This window comes from Gasterosteus aculeatus, chromosome 14, assembly GCF_964276395.1.
Source record: "Gasterosteus aculeatus chromosome 14, fGasAcu3.hap1.1, whole genome shotgun sequence".
In the NCBI taxonomy this organism is placed as follows: Eukaryota; Metazoa; Chordata; class Actinopteri; order Perciformes; family Gasterosteidae; genus Gasterosteus; species Gasterosteus aculeatus.
In genome coordinates this window covers 11529252-11546792 of record NC_135702.1, presented here as the reverse complement: position 1 = coordinate 11546792, position 17541 = coordinate 11529252, and the positions used below count along the sequence as shown (strand labels likewise).

Genomic DNA, 17541 nt, shown 5'->3' with positions numbered 1-17541 from the left:
GGAGAGCTTTGCTACAGTAGATAGTAGATATCCAGTAGATAGGATAGAAAGGCTCTGGAGAGCCTTTCTACCCTATACTTGATCTCTTCTACACCATCTTTACCAACCTTGAGGGAGAAAATAAAATTCATCTCTATGCTCTGCACTGGTGCTTTGTTCCCGAACAGAAACATCTTCAGGTTATCCGGGGTGGCTGGACCTGCTACGACTACGTACCGAGGGAAACCAGCATTTATTCATACATGTATTTCTGCATCTACATTAATTCATGTATTTATTAATTTATACTTAAGTCATTTTTGTCCTACATACAGCAGTTCATTGATGTTTTTTTAATGCATTTGCACATGATTATACTGGCCTCATCCTGTATTTTACTTTACTTACAAAACGATTATTCTTAAGATCTGCTATTTGGCAATTTTCTACTGTTATTCCATTTACTCTAAATGTCTACTTGGAAGTTTCAAGGATAGAGTATTACGTACTCTTGTTGATAAATGAGATTTTGTGTGTTATAATATTAAATTTTCTTTCTGATTTCAAGCTGACATTGCTTAAAGGCCATTTTACAATGTACAATGTATTGAATTTTTCCATTGGATGTAACAATGTCGAGGAAACGCAAAGCGTTTTTATTTGTCACAACTGTCAAAAGTGGACACACTCATTTATAGCTGAAAATAACTGATGCCAGAAATCAATGGTATATTGCTGAAAACCCAGGCAGCTGGTGGCTGCCCTAAATGTGTGGAAAAAGTGGACCGTAGTGAGATATTCAGACTCTGATGTGTAAGAATATAATGACTGTGTACAATAAACTCTATTAGATCAATTATTTATTCATCCATAACATGTATAACAAAATGTAACTCGTCAAAATGAGTTAAAGATTCTCTTTGGTTAGATTGTTATAATATCAAGCAGTAACAGTACATCTGTTTTTAAGTTCTTTAGCCACCTACCTCCCAACCAAGGAGTCTTTGGATAATGTTGCGTTTCCACCTGTTGAACATTTAGGGCACAGTGAAGTGGGAAGTGTTGTGCCGGCGCTAGGACCCTGTGGGCTCATGTCTTTTCAGGTTACACACACGCGATGCTGCCTTCACATGCCACAAAAATGATTAGCTTTCCATTTCGTATTTCATGCTTCAAATTATGGTGAATTGTGAGTTCTCAATCAATCAAAAAGAAAGTAACTCAAAAAGAGCAACGAGTTTTATGTGATGGGAAAAGTCTACAGCTGTTGATCTTGGACACTGAAAAAAAAGGACAAAAAAGTGGATGGCATGCAGTCATGCAGTAAACAAGACTGCTTGGTCTAAAAACATCAATTATGTTATTTAACATTTGATGTCATGATCATATGTGGTGTTTTTTTGACCAAATATAACTTACTTCATACTTCATATACAAAACCACTTTAAACACGCAGTTTTAAAAGATAGGCTACAAGGCATAGTTATCAACAAAAAAGGGCCCAAATCAAACTACTGTATTGCAAAAAAAATGTATATATATATATATGCTGCTCGCTGACAAATGAAAAAGCCGAGTTTCCGAGGAGTCCCCGAATGCGGCAGCAGCGTCAACCCTCCACCCATCGAGGAAGCCGAGCGACATCCATCAAACTCGCTGCACTCTCCGAGGTACGCTCGCGCGCTCCACAGGCTGCACCCCACCAAACGCTGCGTCCGTCCGCCACCGTCACACCGAGCGCCTCCGGTGCGCGGACTTTCCCCCGTCCCCACCAGCACCGTTGGGAGACATGCGACGTCTCGGAGGAGGAGGAGGACGAGACGAACCGGCCGGCCAGCAGCAGCAGCAGCAGAAGAAGAAGACACCTGCGAGGAGGATCTGAGTTTGTTTCGCTAACGACAAAGAAAGGTAAGTGCCGGAACACAAGCGGAAGGACATGTTCCAGGTAGCCTCTTTTCGGGCTCCGGTCGTGCACGATGCCAAAGCTGGCTGTTCGCCGGTGCGTTTCCGTGTTGTCGTCTCCAGCATCAGTAGAAGGCACGCGGTATGAGTCATAGCTGCTGGAGCACCGGCCGAGGAGCGAAGGGTCTGCAGCCTCCGCCGAAGCCGCGGTGCCTCATCGGCCGCAGCCACATGCAACGCGCCGTTTGGGTCAAATTGGTGTTGGTGGGTTGGTGCGTGTGGGGGACGCGGGGCTTCTGCGTGGGTGTTCACGCGCGTGTGTGTTCGTTCGTGTGCCCCGTGCGCGTCACGGGGATTCACCCGGTGAGAAGGCTTTGTAAAGAAATGATGCGTCGAGGAGACCCCGTGTTTACTTTTGGTCTCACTTCCAGGAAAGGGGGATCCACAGCTCACACTAAAAGTGTGCTTCCAACTGCAACGCTTTTAAAAATGTTAGTGTGTGTGTGTGTGTGTGTGTGTGTGTGCGCGCGCGCGCTTCCCTGCGTCCCCATGTCCCAGACTGTGCACGCAGACAGCTTGGTGTTTGGCTTGCAAGCCAAACACCAAGCCAGGTTGCACAACCTGTTATACCTGCAGATGGAAGCCCACCTGTTCGAAACATGTTTAACTGTCACAAAAGGTCACAAATAAAATGAGTTTAAAGGGCCTGCATCGGCTTCTTGCAACGATGGACGGGCTCCTGTGGGTATTAAGTGGCCGGGGCTCAGGTGAGAAAAGGTGGTGCCACAAGTAGCTATTCGAGAAATAATCCAAAAGAATGTTTGCCTCACCGCTGGAATGCATCTTGAGAGTCATTGTTTACCTTTTCCTCATATTTCTGTTAGCTTTTGATAACAGAGGAAGGTTCTTTCTAATATAGTGGTGCATAATTCAAACATTGTTTTATTGGTAAATTGGAGTATACTAGGGGTGTAATGCAACACGACTATCTGTACCCAAATGAGGATACAGATACAGATAGTCGTGCAATTGTCTCGTGTTCAGAAACCTTTAAGGCACGGACAAAACTTATTTAAGTTATACTGAAGTGTTTTTTTTTAAAGTAATGATAGTTTTCCTGAGCTTTGACCATACGCAGTCCATTACTGTCTATGCTTCCGATCAAAAACCAAGAACAAAGCAATCTATCAAGTCGTATACATCTTCCAGTTGCCTCTTCTTGGATACAAGATGCTGGTGTCTGATTTATTATGAGTTCATTAAAGAGGGAGGGAGCTGGCTCTGGGTTGGCTAAAAGTGGTCTCTTAATGTGTGCAGAAGTTTCAAGTTACACCAAAGAATACTATGCAAAGTCTCGTCTTATCTCGCCGCCTCCATTTTCATTTACTCGCTGGCCCTCCTCCTGAAACTCCCTACATTCCATGTAAGCGTACATCCCGTCTAAACCTTTTAGGTTAAATGTAACTAATTATAATATGTTACTGATACACAATGTCATAAGGCAGTTTAGTCTTTGTTGTTTCAAACTTTCTGAGTATAATAATTTACACTTTTCCCGTCACAGAAGTGCCTACATTTGGATTCCAGCGCCATATAGAATTTAATTAATGAAAGAATGAACCATCTCTAGATTGCGTCCGAATGCAAGTGAGTCGGTCTTAACGGTCTGTGGAGAACCGAATGGCATGACTTGTATAATGAACGTAGAGTTGTACTCCAGGGTCCATTACGGGGGACCATATTGTACCAGCAAGGTCAAGCTGAAAATCTCCATTTTTAAAAAAAAAGAAAAAAAAAAAGAAGAGAGAACAATAATGACAGACGTTTTTAAAAGGTCCCTTTGGGTTTTCGTTTGAATGCACCTTTCGAGTTGATTCACGACTGCAGCTTGTCTGTTCCCCTCTTCTGCCGAGGCCACAGGCTTCATTATCTCATCAGGTAAAAATAATATTATATATATATATATCTACACTACACATCCATGCAACAGTTTTGTTAAGGGACCAACCAAGTATTTTGCACCCAACCGGTGCATTGTGGAAGTGATGTACATTTTATTTAGTTCACAACAGACTTTTTTTTTTTTCCCCCCAGTGTCCGTCGCAAATTCAACACCACAACTGGCCCACATGCGTCCGTGTCTTTCTTTTTTCTTGCCTCGATGTGACGTGCTCATCCAGGTGTTTCTCTGAATGAGGGATTTTGTGTGGGAGACCCAGCGTGTGACAGCAGCCGGTATCGCTCTGCGTCCCACAGGCAGACGCCCGGTGTTTGTTGACTCGGCGTCCCTTTTAGCTGCTGGCAGCTTTATTGTTTTACGTCTTCGGTGTAAATCCACGTTGGACCCTTGCTGACGGACTCGTAATGAAAATGCCGGATTACATTTGGCTCGTGGCGGTTTTATTCATTGGATGACACGTCATGAAAAGATTAAATAAGTCGTCTTAAATTTTTCTTACTCGACGTATCCATGTCACCCTACACTGGTCCCCAAAGATTTATGTCTCAAAAGCCAAGCAACAGGGACTCTTTGTATCATAGCTGTGAAGTCTGTAGCAGCAGAACAAGCTTTTCCTCCTCGTATTATGAGAAAAGAAATATTGTTCAAGAACTCGATGACAAGAGAAGCCTACAAACCGACTCTGCAGGGAGATGCTCCAGAAAATGAAACCCAATTTGTGAGCCTGCAGCTCTCATCGGTGAATGAATGAATGAAGTGATTTATGTTCAATAGAAACTCTAATATCTAAAGTCTAATATAAGCATCCTCAACTACTCAGTCAGTAAACTAAAGCAACTATGTTTTTTTTATATCAAGAATAAAATTATTGATGATGTCCATGGGATCAAGATTGGGATCAATCAGGACTTGTGATTATTATATATATTAGGGGTGTAACGATTCATTGCAACAACAATTCGATTCGGTGTCTGCAGAGCTGGAGTTACCTTCTGCTGCTGCAGCGGTAGCGCTGCTAGAGGTCCTGACTGTCGGCATTGTTTAATCCCACGGCGCCTTAGTAGATGGCTGGAAAGATTCGTCGTGTTTCCGTGTTTTTTTATTTGGCTTCTACATATTCTACAAACAGCGAGCGACTTATTTAGAACACCTCCGTGTTTGCAAAAGCCCAAATGTTTCCACACGCTGGATCGATAAGTTGGTTTGTAAATGTCTCGCTCGCAGTCGTCTCCTCCTCGCTGTGTCACAGACAGGCAGACTGAATCGAGTAACGTTTAACCTGTCTAAAGTGCTAAAAAACAAACAAACAAACAAGTTGTCCGGAATGCCGATTTGCGGAGCACAGATCGATTCAGTTGGATCGCAGGAATATAAATCGATTAATCGATTCAGTGAATTAATCGTTACACCCCTAATTAATAAAAAAATAAATACATAATAAATAAAAAAATATATATATATATATTTTTGCTATGGAAATGTCTCTTTTGTTCTGATCAATCGCCGTGTGTGCCTCCTCGTCCACCGAACCATCTGACCGTGGTGACGCTAATCTGGAAATCTGCACATGTTCGTTCCCATAGGCCTTTTGTGCCATTGTCGCGTCACTTTGAGAGGAGGTGCATCAGCGGTCTCCATGGTGATGTGAAAATCCAGTTGTACCTTTTTTTTTATTTTTTTAGGCTCATCCAGAGCGAGTTAAAGCCGGCGAGGATCCAGCTCGGGTGTGTAGCCGCGCTGACTCTCGGTGACCTTTTCGCTCTGGGACGGCTCTCCCTAACCAACGTGCCCTTTTCTTCTTGCTCACTGTCTTTCTCTGTCTCCATCCCCACCTCGCCCCCCCATCTTCACCCACCTGTGGTGTATTGACTAGAAACAGCAGGATTCAGCCTTCCTACAATGATTAATGCATAGATCAGATTTGCCACCTGATAGCGAGGAGCCTGACTATAGTAACACTCCTCCAACTCAAACGTGTGTGTGTGTGTGTGTGTGTGTGTGTGCGCTTCTCTGCTCTCAGCAGAATTTGAGAATTGGTGATCGCAATGTTGCTCGGCAGCAATAATCTGTTTTTAAAGCCGGGCAGCCGGTCGCAGCCAAAGAACCAGACTTGCAACAAGTCCACTGGAGATGTTGATTCTCAAAAGCAATCATTTGCATCTGGCATTTTCAAGTCCCACTAAAGTGGCTGTAATCGATATTTCTCAATAATAGATCACATGACTTTGAAAGTGAAAGGAGCCGCTCGTTGTGATGAATCCACACGGGCCATCCGCTGTGCTGCGGCTCCCCTCTGCTCCACGCAGATTGATGGCGTCCTTTTTGTTTTATTTTATTTCTTATTTTTGGTTCATTCTCAGTGCGCTCAGCAGCGTTGAGAGTGAAACGCTCCGATAAACACACTGTACACTACCTGCACCACACACAGCAGCTGACCGACACCGCCAGAGACTCGTATTTAAGAGCTTTAAAAGCCTTCTATTTGTCTCATTAGTTTGAGGAGACCAAAATGCTGTTGGCGAATGATGTCATTCGATCCATCAGGGGAACTCGAACTGGAGACGGATGCTGCTTCGTATCCGCCCAGTGTTCAAACAAACAATGTCCGACCCACCTCGTGGACTTTCAAACACTCCTGTAGTGGTCGTCTTTGGTTTAAGGACGGGGACGGTGTGACACATTCAGGTTAACGTTTTGATCTGGAGTGTCTCGCTCAGCTCACCCGGTCCGTTTGGATAAATCACAGCCGGATAAGCAGGAGAGGCGCCGAGGGAGGGAGAGGGTTGTGAAGGAAACCAAACAGATACGAAACTCTGGAGCCAACGTGATCCCAAATGTACAGAAGCTTACTGTAGCTAACAAAAGCTGTTGGGTAGGACGCCGTAGGGGATCTACGGACGGATGGGTCAAGACGGCGTCTCACAGACCTATGAGATCGATGCTCGTGAGAGTTGGCCGCAGGGCGCTGTGGTCGAAGTGCCCAACAAACCACCCGGCTGCACAATGACGGATGAGGCAGGAAGTCGAACCGGCAGCTGAGTTCACCCTGTCTGGGAGAGCGTTGGTGAATCTGGGTGTTGTGTTCACTGTCGCGACAGACGCCGCCACCTCTCTCTGTAAGACCTCCAGCGCGTCAATCGGTTCGGCTGCCGGGTCTGTCAGCCGGGTCTGTGTGTTGCGTGTGTGTGTGTGTGTGAGAACACAGCTGCTCAAGACCTGAGACAAACTCTTGTGGGCTGATGAAGTCAAGGGTATCATCCCTGAAGTCGGCGGAGACTTTGGAAAAGCTTATTTAGCAGAGGCCCGACCCTTTTTAAGGTATTGCACTTAAAGTGACAACAGGCCACTGCTACATCTTGGATGTTTTTTCAAGTATAACTGCACCTCAGAGTCTTTGAGTCCCACAGGACTCTGACCTAAAGGGGACTTTTGGGGTTGATACTACTTCCGCTTATTACTCTGGTAGAAGAAGCTAAGTTACCTCATAGAGACCCATTTATGGCTCCAATTCTGTGTGGTTAAAAACTACACTACTGAAGGTTTGCCACGACAAAGAGCGACACGGAGGCTGTGAATGAGGAATGGAACAATTTAAAAGGGAGTGATCTGAGATGTGCGTGGGATCAATAATGCAGGCTGTTCTTCTGGACAGTAAATTAGCTCGGCAGTACATTCCCTCGGATCATCTGCACCTTTTTTATGCTCACTCGTAAATACCGGGATTACTACTTGTTATGATGGTGAACTGCTCGCAGTGTAGTGCTGCTTTAATGATGGAGGCTACTGCCGATTTTATATAGAGCACAGGCACACTCCTCATCTTAAGATGGACGGACATTACTTATGCCGCGCACTCTGAACGCGGAATAACAAACTGTCCCTCTATATCATGTTTTCCAAAGGAGCCATTGACATTTTTCCTCAAGCTTTTGAGAAGGCCAAAGGTTGGATAACTTGTTATATTTCGTTTTTAAGGAATTGTGACCGCAATATTTTCTGCGAGACATTTTACAGTTATAATAATTCTATTAATAAAGACAAGAAATGGTTAATTAATTTGATAGTTCCAGCTTCTCTACTTTGAGAATGTTCTGCTTTTCCTTCAGTTTAACAGTTCAACAGATATTCAACAAATATGTCAAATATTCAACAGACTAGAATGTAATTTTAATGCTTTTGGTTGGAAAAACCCAACCATAAGATGACATCACAATGACGTTGGGTTATTTTGATGGTCATTTTTCACAGATCTGTTCTATACAGTATAGACTGCCGCTATCAATTGTAATCAAGTAGTCTACTGAATATACCATTTGATTAATCGGGTTATTGGATAAGAAATACTGATAATGTAGACTTTTTATTATTCCTTTTTCTTTCTTTATGAATTCATCTAAATTTAATTCATTGAAATGAATTTAAGTGCTCATTACCTTTTTGTATGTTTTTGTTTATTTAGAAATTATAGTACTGAAGCCTCTCAAGAGATTCTTTCAGCATTATTATTATTATTTTTTTTTAAACTTTATTTTAGATACATCCACACAATAAAAACCAGGGGTTCTCCAGACCCACTTAAAAAAATCCTGAGAAAATATTCATGTGCTCTTATCCCGTACTGTCGTTAATGATCGCTCAATTCAGTCACACATTTCAACCACGGCTCTAGTGTTGGTGGTTCTATCCTGCGCCATCTCTTTTGGCCTTTTTACTAGCTGCTAACAGAATTTTCAACATTATTATCAACCAAACCATGCATTGATAAAAATTGATCAGATCAATCGACAATGAATTTCATTTAGTTGCCGCCCTAATAAAACGACATGCTGTTCCGGCATTAAGCACAAAGAATGGTGTAAAGGTTAATGTTAAAGTTAATGGAGTCAGTCACGCCGAAATATACTTTTGTTTGCATGTAAAACATGTTGGTGTGGAACTAAGAACATTATTAGATTTGTGATGGAGATGAAGAAAGCTCCTGATCAACCCGAGGACCTTGGATCTGGCATCACCACGGCAGCATGAATTAATAAACCGAGAAGTGATGAGATCTATATGTCACTGCCAAGGAAACACATGGGACTGAACACAATCTGTAGTTGTTTGTCTCTTTCCCTCATCCATCATTTGTTCTTTCTTATCGGCCCTTTTCTGTGCGGTCTCTATTCCCACCTGTTCCATCTCTCACGTCTTGCTCTTCTGGCATTCACCAGATGAACACGTCTCCGTCTCTCTCCTCTCATATCTTTCTGTAACCGGCTTTGACAGATTTTCTTTCTATTATTGTTGCATCAAACGGGCTGAGGGCACCTCGGTGCAGCTTTTGTAATGTCCTCTGGTTTCTGGGGGAAACCCTGACATTTAGGTTGTGCTGCACAATATGTATGGAGATATATATACAATTTTGAAATCTCTTCGCTCCACTCAGGCAAGGCCAGATTACTATTACACCGCTTCCATGACATTTTGTGATTTAGCACCGTCCTTTTTATTTATTTTTTTCTGTTCCTTGCCACCCCGTGGGAGGAAACGTGTCCGTTTCAGTATTTGTAAGTAACAGACCATTTCTTTAAGAAGGACATTTCTTTAAGAATTGGATTCCTATTTTTCTTTTACCCGCTAAATGAGCCTGGTGGAGTAAAGTGGGCGGTGGAAAGTGTCACTTTATCCAAGATTTAACTCCGTTTTAGAACGGGTTTTTAGTTTGACTTCCTCCATAGTCACATATTCAAACGTAATGTAATACACCTTCACTTTATTTCTTGATCCAGCTCCTCACCAGATTTCACTGCCTGGGTTTAAACGTCCCTCTCCCTTGAGCAAGGCACTAAAACGCCTAGAAGCCTGCGGCAAGTTTCCCAACGCCAGGCATCAAAGTGCCAGTTTGAAGTTCTCATCTGAGGAGCATGTCACTGACGTTCTCCTGGTTGGAAGCAAATTAGTTTCAATGCGTTAAAACTACCATGGTCTGAAAGCAGGGTTGTAATTTTTCAAACGCCATCGGATGGAAGGTCACGTAAGAGGGAATCACCTTTTTACAACCACCAAGGACAAATATATTTGTGTGTTGATAAACTGGATTGACAATGAATTCATTTGAGATTTTGCTTTGCTTCACGTCTTTAGACATTAGTTGTCAGCAAAAGGAAAGGATAGATTATCGATGCGTAACACATGCAGTGAAACCGAGCATGTTTTCTTGATACTTACTGAATGTTTTTAGGGAGTGTTCATGTGTCTGGTAATCAGACTTTGTCTGTGCTGCAAAAGGAAGCAGCAGATTAGAAAGTAATTGCATCTTATTAATAATGAATGTAACCAGCAGCGGTGAAAGAGCTGTATTCACAAACATGCCACACTGTGTGTGTGTGTGTGTGTGTGTGTGTGTGTGTGTGTGTGTGTGTGTGTGTGTGTGTGTGTGTGTGTGTGTGTGTGTGTGTGTGTGTGTGTGTGTGTGTGTGTGTGTGTGTGTGTGTGTGTGTGTGTGTGTGTCCCTCTAATGTTGCATCTTCTCTGTTGTGCGAATGTGTTTTTGAGGTTGATATGGTTATTAACATTTTAGATAAGTAAATATTAGACAATATATTTTTGAATGTATAAAAAACATGAACCAGAAATATGCCTTCAACAGTAAACAGGTAAATTGTTTAATGGATTACGTTTTCTTATTTTGAGGATTTAAACCATATTTTAAGCGCACACACACGATCATGTGTGACTATCATGCCAAATAATATTCTGATATACTTGTAATCAAATACAGGCGGAAGAGGAGAATGTCAGCAGTCAGAATTTTCATTCCTGCCTCGTGAATCCAGCAGCATCAAAGCGATAAGTAGTTCCATGTCTCGGTAAATGAATCTGAAATAGTCTTTGTTTTCCACCAAGAAACTCCCTGTAAAAAGTCTTTCAAAATATGGTCTGATCCTTCTTCCGCTTTGAGTTTCCTTATATTGTGTGTGTGTGGATCCCTCGTCTCCCATCTCTCGCTGGGAGGACTTGATTTACGTCAGACGTCCCTGCACGTAGAGAAACTGCAGTAATGTAATGATACGTCACAAATATGATCGCTCATACTATGGGAAATAAAATGAAATGCGTTGACAGTCAGCCTTCTGTCGGCATGGTCAGTATTTCTTGTTTGGCCGTGAGCGGTTTACAATGCAGTGAGTTATAAGTAAAGGAACCACTTTTATTTAACAGAAATGATCCATCACAAGGCGTTAACATGCCAGACCAAAGGTTTTGAGGGTTCCCCTTACCATAAGGTTCAACTGAAATGTTTATATAAAACATAGTGAAGGAGGAAGCGTCAATGCTTAAGAGAATAGGGAGTGACTCGGATGAAAGCTAAAGACGGAAAGCAGCGAGAGGGAGGAAAGGCTAGTTGCCTGGTGACTGAAGCAGAAGGAGATACGATGAGGAAAGGAGAGCAAATGAGGGAGGGAGGAGGAAGAGGAAGAGGAGGAGGAGGAGAGGAGTTGTTTTCCAAGTGCAAAGAGTTACTGGTCACGATGCCACACCAGCGGCTGCCATCCCTCCCACTGCGCTCTCTCAGAGGAGGAAGACGAGGTGTTGGCTCTCGGTCTTTACATCTTCTGTGTCTTTATTGAAACGTGGTTTAAATTGTTGTAACGATCGACTGTGTTTATCAAACTATCTAAGTCCAAATCCCAATATTAGACAAGTGCATTCTTTTTTTTTTTTTTACTTTATTCAACTAAAGCCTTAACAAACTCTCACCCATTCCAAACACACTCTTCTGGTTATTTTATTCTATCAGCGTTTGGCTTATCGCTGCTTTCTGTCGGGCGCTGTTGTCGATGCAGCTTTACAGCCCTTGAGTGCCCATAAAATCCGTGAACATATTATCAACCTTAAAATTGACATGATTCATTTGCAAGTGAGTAAGTAAAATGGTTCCTCTCTCTTAACTCCGTGTTGGTCTCTACCATCTGCTGAGGAAGACGTCTCGGCCTCATTAGCTGCTATAACTGTGCAGCTTTGTGGACTGTGACTGCTGTTTGGTGCTGAGCCTGTAGTGCACAGTGGGGTTTCGCCGCCTTTTTCTCTGAAAACTGCCCGCTTTCTGTCGCCGAAAATGGCCCATTGAGAGCAGCGAGTGGATGAAAAACCGTAAAGCAGCAGCTGGAAGGCGAAACAATGAGCTCTGCCAAAGGAATCTGCAGATTCAGGTGTTAATTCTCCGTAGGTTCTTCGCATACGTGCAACACTATATCTATTAAAGCCGCTACATCGGCGTGTTTACGGCTTGATTTAGATTATCAGTGTCACCTCTCGGCACCATTGTCAATTCTCTACACCCTTCCTCACTCTCCTGGCACATTTCCTTTCACGTTGCGTTTTTCTGTCCCCTTTTCTTTCTCCTACTCCTCCTCCAACAGGCCTTTTCCCACGACGCACAGTTTGATTTGTCACAATAGAAAAAGCCCGGGTGGGAGTAACAACGTGGCGTAGGAGCCGCGGTCGAGCGTAAAAGGTGCAGAGGTTGCCGTGCGGAGAGCGCGTTGACCAGACCCTCGTAGATTGGTCCGCTCGCACAATTGGTGTGAAATGACCCGTCTTAAATCTGGCCTCATCTGGTTCTCCGTGACACGGTGTGGTGTGTTAGCCAGTAGGGTGTTGGTGTCGGCCCATTCCTTCCTCTGCTCTGTATTGATGCCCTGGATCTCCTTCCCTTTGGCTGCCGACAGCTCTCTAGAGCGAGAACCTGGAATTTGGGTTAAAAAAGTTGTTTTTCTTGTATTTTAGTGGTTCTTTAATCTTTTGTTCACACAGCGCATGAGGCAAATTTCAGAAGCGGTGCGATTGCATTTGCAGTAAAGATAAACACGTGAGTGGACTTTAATTGCGCTTAATTATGTCTTCACTTTGCCTTTGTTTATAATCACACCTTCTTTTTATATCGTCTTTGTGTTCTGTCCGAGCACGCGGTCCTCCTGTTTTTCATCTACTTTTCCTTTTACCTTTAATCTTCCGGTCTACTTCTTTGTCTTACATGGCATCCTTAATGTGTCTCATTTCATTCCTTCCTCCTCCTTTCTTCCTTGAACCCTCTCTTTTACCCTTTCTCATATCTTCTAGTCTTTCCTCTCCTCCCTTCTTTCCTTCTCCTCCTTGCCGTCGTCCTCCTTCCATTCTCCCCCTCCATCTCCTCTCTACTCTTCCTCCCCCTCATTTGGAGACTCGTGACTCCTACGATGAGCTCCAGCTGACGCAACTTTGTAATACGTCAAACGGAGGCTTCTTTTTCTGTCACATAGTGTGAAATGAGAGAAATAATACAAATCTGTTGAAAGTTTTCACACATATGCTGGAGACTCGTACATTTTTAATATGCTGCCTTGTGGTCGCTGTTCTCTTCATCTGTCAGTTCTGCCTGCATACCTCCTTTCTATTTCCATCTATATTTTCCTGTCTTCTGGACTGATAATGCAATGCTAATAAATGATGTAGGAAGGCTGAGGCTTTCTCAATTATCATGCGTGGTTCAAAAAATTTCCATATAATCTGATAGAACCCGTCACTTTAATTACAATACAGATTTTCGATTTTAATAACACATCAGCAAATCTCTCCTCAATGTCGGCGAGCTGTCCGTGGGTGCGGTTCTTACACGGCGCTGTAAACATGAAACAAAGTTCATTAAACGGCCCTCTGGGGCTTTAGTTGAAGTCATTATTTTTATTCCATGCTTTTCAACGTTTGTTACAACTACAAACCTCCCTTTTTACGTATGTGTGTGTGTTCACTCCCTCTGAATGTGGGATATCCAGATGTTGCAAACACTGGCTTCAACAGGAAGAAATCCAACATTTAAAGTGAAACGAGGTTTGGGTGGAATGACGTTTTCCAGTTCTGTTCTTACGGTATCAGTTGCCGCCCTCAAAGTCTCCATCCGGCTGTACAGTGTTTTCCTTTTTCTTTTTTGCAGGTTTTTATTTCCTTTTTAAATATCCATTTTAATTGTAACCTCCAATTGCGCTCACACGAATAGTTTTAGTTCATTACTCGTCACTCGGTTCCCGACGTTGTACTCATAGACCGACTCGATCAATGAACACTCGCTCATCCGTCTCCACTAACCGGTTTGCTGTTGCCTCGAACGGCGCTCTTAATCTGAAACAGGAGCTCGTCATTACATCGCCGACTGCCGTTTCTGCTGACTCGTCAGCATCGGGGCGGCCTGAGAAGAGCGAGGCGTTGTGACACGATGATCAGCAGGCGAGCAATAACGGCCTCCTTTGTGCGTGCAGAAAACAACCTTGTGGCTGCAAACAGTTAATACATGTTTGTAAGAAGCGACTGAGACGGACTCCGAGGTGACTAGATGGTCTTCTTCCTTTCATAACCTACACTACATGCACCAATTAGACTTTTCACCTGCCAACACTGCATCTTTTCATGGCAATCCTTCAAGTAGTAACCAACCATCACTACTATTGGCCAGCATGGCTATGAATCGCCTGCGTATCACCTGGACATACTGACTTGAATATTTAATGACACATCGCGTTGCCATTTATCATCTCCGACATGTCTTCAAATAAATAAAAAAATCCAATGGAATGAGGAGAGCTGTAACGGCACCTGTCTTCAATATGCACGGCGCCGCTTCAACATTGTAATAACTGGAATCCGAGGGTCTTGTGTAATGTTGAGTTTATGTTTTCGAGATGTAGTTGATCCTGTTTCCGGGAAGCGGCTTTGTCTTCACATTGGGATTTGAACTGGTGACCTTTCGCTTACGTGCCTTCAAACTCGGAGGAGAAGGACTCTGTTGTTGTGATGTGCTGAGTGTAGGTCTCTGGGTTAATCGTTTTATATACGGGAGGACATTCTTTTAGTGTCTTTAGCAGGGTTGTAATGAAAGTTGCATGACTGACTCATTGTTTTCGCCTTTCAGCTCAGCTGAGAGTTCATTTCTGCAGAGGAGTTTACCAAGAAGACATTTTTCATTTTGGAAAGTTCTTTTGGATCCTGGAACCACTGCTTCTTTTGCATGTTTGGATCCATTTGTACAAAATCTTCATACCTTTACACTATTCCTTAGTTTTTCCAAATGTTTTGCTTCCTTGGCTCCGCGGTTCTGTGACGTCAGTTCATTTCCATAAAACACTATTTGTCCTTGTTAGGAGCATGAGTGCTTTCTATATGAGACCGAGGTATCCAATGCGTTGACACAATTCATTTTTTTAAAACGTCTCTCTGGTTCACTGGGAATTTCCGTCCCGGACTCGTTCGCGCTTAATGTCAAAGTCTGGGCAGACTGGTTTGGACCGGGTTGCTCTTTACGCATTCAGCCGATGGGAGATGAGGGATGGTAAATGTTTTAAAGCATCTCTGCTACTGCCGGGGGGGGAAGGGAGAGTCTGGTGCTTTGATGGGAGGAAAGACGCACACATGCTTGTGTAATGTCTCAACGAAGGCTTCGGCAATAAAAATTTTAATCTCCGGGATGTGAGTGGTTGTTGTCTCTGTAAATCCATGGTCTGCTGCAGCGTCCTTTCTTGCCTCTGCATGCTCTCCATACATTTTCCTATTAAACAAGTCATGTGGAACACAGATAAATACCATATCTGCTATGCAAATAAGCTCTCCGTGCTTTGTAGCCCCGCTAAAGTAAATGTTCTCCATGCAGCCAGCCAACCGGCACTTTTGATCAAAGGAAAAGCGGGACGGGAGATATGATCTGATCCTGACAACCAGATCCAGCCGGGTATCACCGGAGCTAAAGACCAGAGAGAACCGAATAGTATTGTATTATTATTACCGAGTGTTGTCTCCCTCCGTCACTGTTTCAGTGGTGTTTTTTTGTCATGGTAACTGTTGTGGTAAGGTGACCTTTTAGAGGCCTAAAGGTCACCAACATGAGCTGCATGATGCTTCATGGCCTGGACAGGAGACATTACCTCACTCATTATTTAAGCTTTTTAAACCACTTGTCCCGTAGAACCAGTTTGAGCGTCTTCACAAACTCACACTACATGTTCTGGTCTTGCTTTGTATGTGTATATGTATATATTAAGAAACTCTAGGTTCAGTTAAGTGCAGAATGAATTAAGGAGTGACCTTATCCACCAAAATCAATCCATTGTAATGGAAATTGGGGCAAACATTTCCTTTAGTGGGGGCTGCCTTGTTCCGGCGCCCCATAGATAACGGCGCAGTCTGTGATATAACTCAGTTTCCCTTGTCTATACGTCAACATTTGAGAAAGAAGAAAGGCAAAGCGAGTTGTCTCTCTTGTCTGTACCCTTTCGTCCTCTTTCCCTGACCTTTGCCGGTAGCGTCCCTTTGAGTGATCGATGTTTCAAATGAAGCCGAAGACGTGCGGCTAATATGCGGCTCGGATGAGACCCAATTAGCTCTGGTAAATATTTTTGTGTTTATCAATATATTATATTTACCAAAACTAAACAGTAAAATAATCTGGATAACGGGATTAGTTTGCCATTAAAAGGAAGCATCAGATTTTAAAGTATGTTATCAGAGGACCACGTGCACCAATTAATAAGTGACAATTATTTTTGGCTTCTTCATCATCCATTCCATAGTTAGAAATACTTTTACTGCATACGGAATACATCGTTTTGTTTGATTTTTTTTTTCTATGGCAACTATAATTTCCTAAGATTTTAACCATCGGCTCCCTTACCTAAATGTGTTACTTGCGTCCTGTTTTACTACTGCTAAACACAGCCTGTGTGTGTGTGTGTGTGTGTGTGTGTGTGTCTACAACTTCCATACTGTATCCCTGCTCCACCCTTTTATTACACAGAGGAGCAGAAAGAGAGAAGCCTCAAAACTGCGTCTGTCAAGTCAGTCGGCTACTTGGCTGGTTGGTTAATGAGAGAAACCAGTCGTCCGTCGCTCCAGCGGTCCGTTATGCTCGTTAGTTGGTTCGCTGGTTAGTCAGGCATTGTTTTCAAATTGTTGATTCCTTAGTCAGTTCATTTAATCAGGTATTAAATTGGGTAGCCAATTATCATTTAGTGAGTAAAGTGTTTGATCTTTTGTCCGTTGCTCAATCTTTAATTTATTTAATAAGGACTTTCTGTCCAGGTTAACCACACGCAGACAGACAGACAGCCACAGTCATCCGCCTGAGCCTCCAGCGAGTCAGCTGCTGGACGAGGGGAGTGGCTCTCTGCTCTGCCGCCTTCAGCTCAACAGTAGTCATCCGGTGATCCGGTGATCCAGCCTCCCAGCCAGTCTTTCCTTCCGCCGTGGAGTCAGCCGCTCGGTAGGTCCGTGGGTGTAGATGCAGGTCCGCTGCTCTGGACGGCTCGTATCTCACACTGTGGAATCATCTAAGGAGCCACTGAGAGGTAAGGAGCCCAGAGCCTCAGCACGGGGTTCGTTTAACCAGTTCGTCGAGGACGTGTCACACGCGTTTCCTGACTTTAGAAGGCATGCGGCCGCACATCCGTAGCTGTTGAATGTGATTACATCTTTTTCTACAAGTTGATAACCGTTTCCTGCATCGTCCAGGCCGCTTGTTATCTGGATTCTGGTCACGCCTCTTCTCTCATGCTCCGTCTCATGATAGTGGGGATGATCTGAAGGAAAGCGTCAACAGTTGTTTACTACTGAATGTTGTTTTGACAAACTTAGTGTTTCGAAAACCAGTTTGACTTCTAGTTGCTGTTATTTATCCATTTTGTCCAAGTTGTTTC

General features: G+C 43.4%; 1 protein-coding gene across 2 annotated transcripts in view; it reads left to right on the top strand.

Annotated features, from left to right (window-relative positions):
* Window positions 1-1512: 1512 nt before the first annotated feature.
* LOC120831536 (ras-related protein Rab-27B) overlaps window positions 1513-17541 on the top strand; it is a 34108-nt gene continuing 18079 nt past the window's right edge. The window contains exons 1-2 of one of the 2 annotated variants that reach the window (XM_040197040.2): window positions 1513-1887; window positions 16928-17193. The gene's annotated coding sequence lies outside the window, so the exon portion shown is untranslated. The remainder of the gene's footprint in view (window positions 1888-16927; window positions 17194-17541) is intronic. The other variant, XM_040197041.2, reaches the window with a different exon arrangement.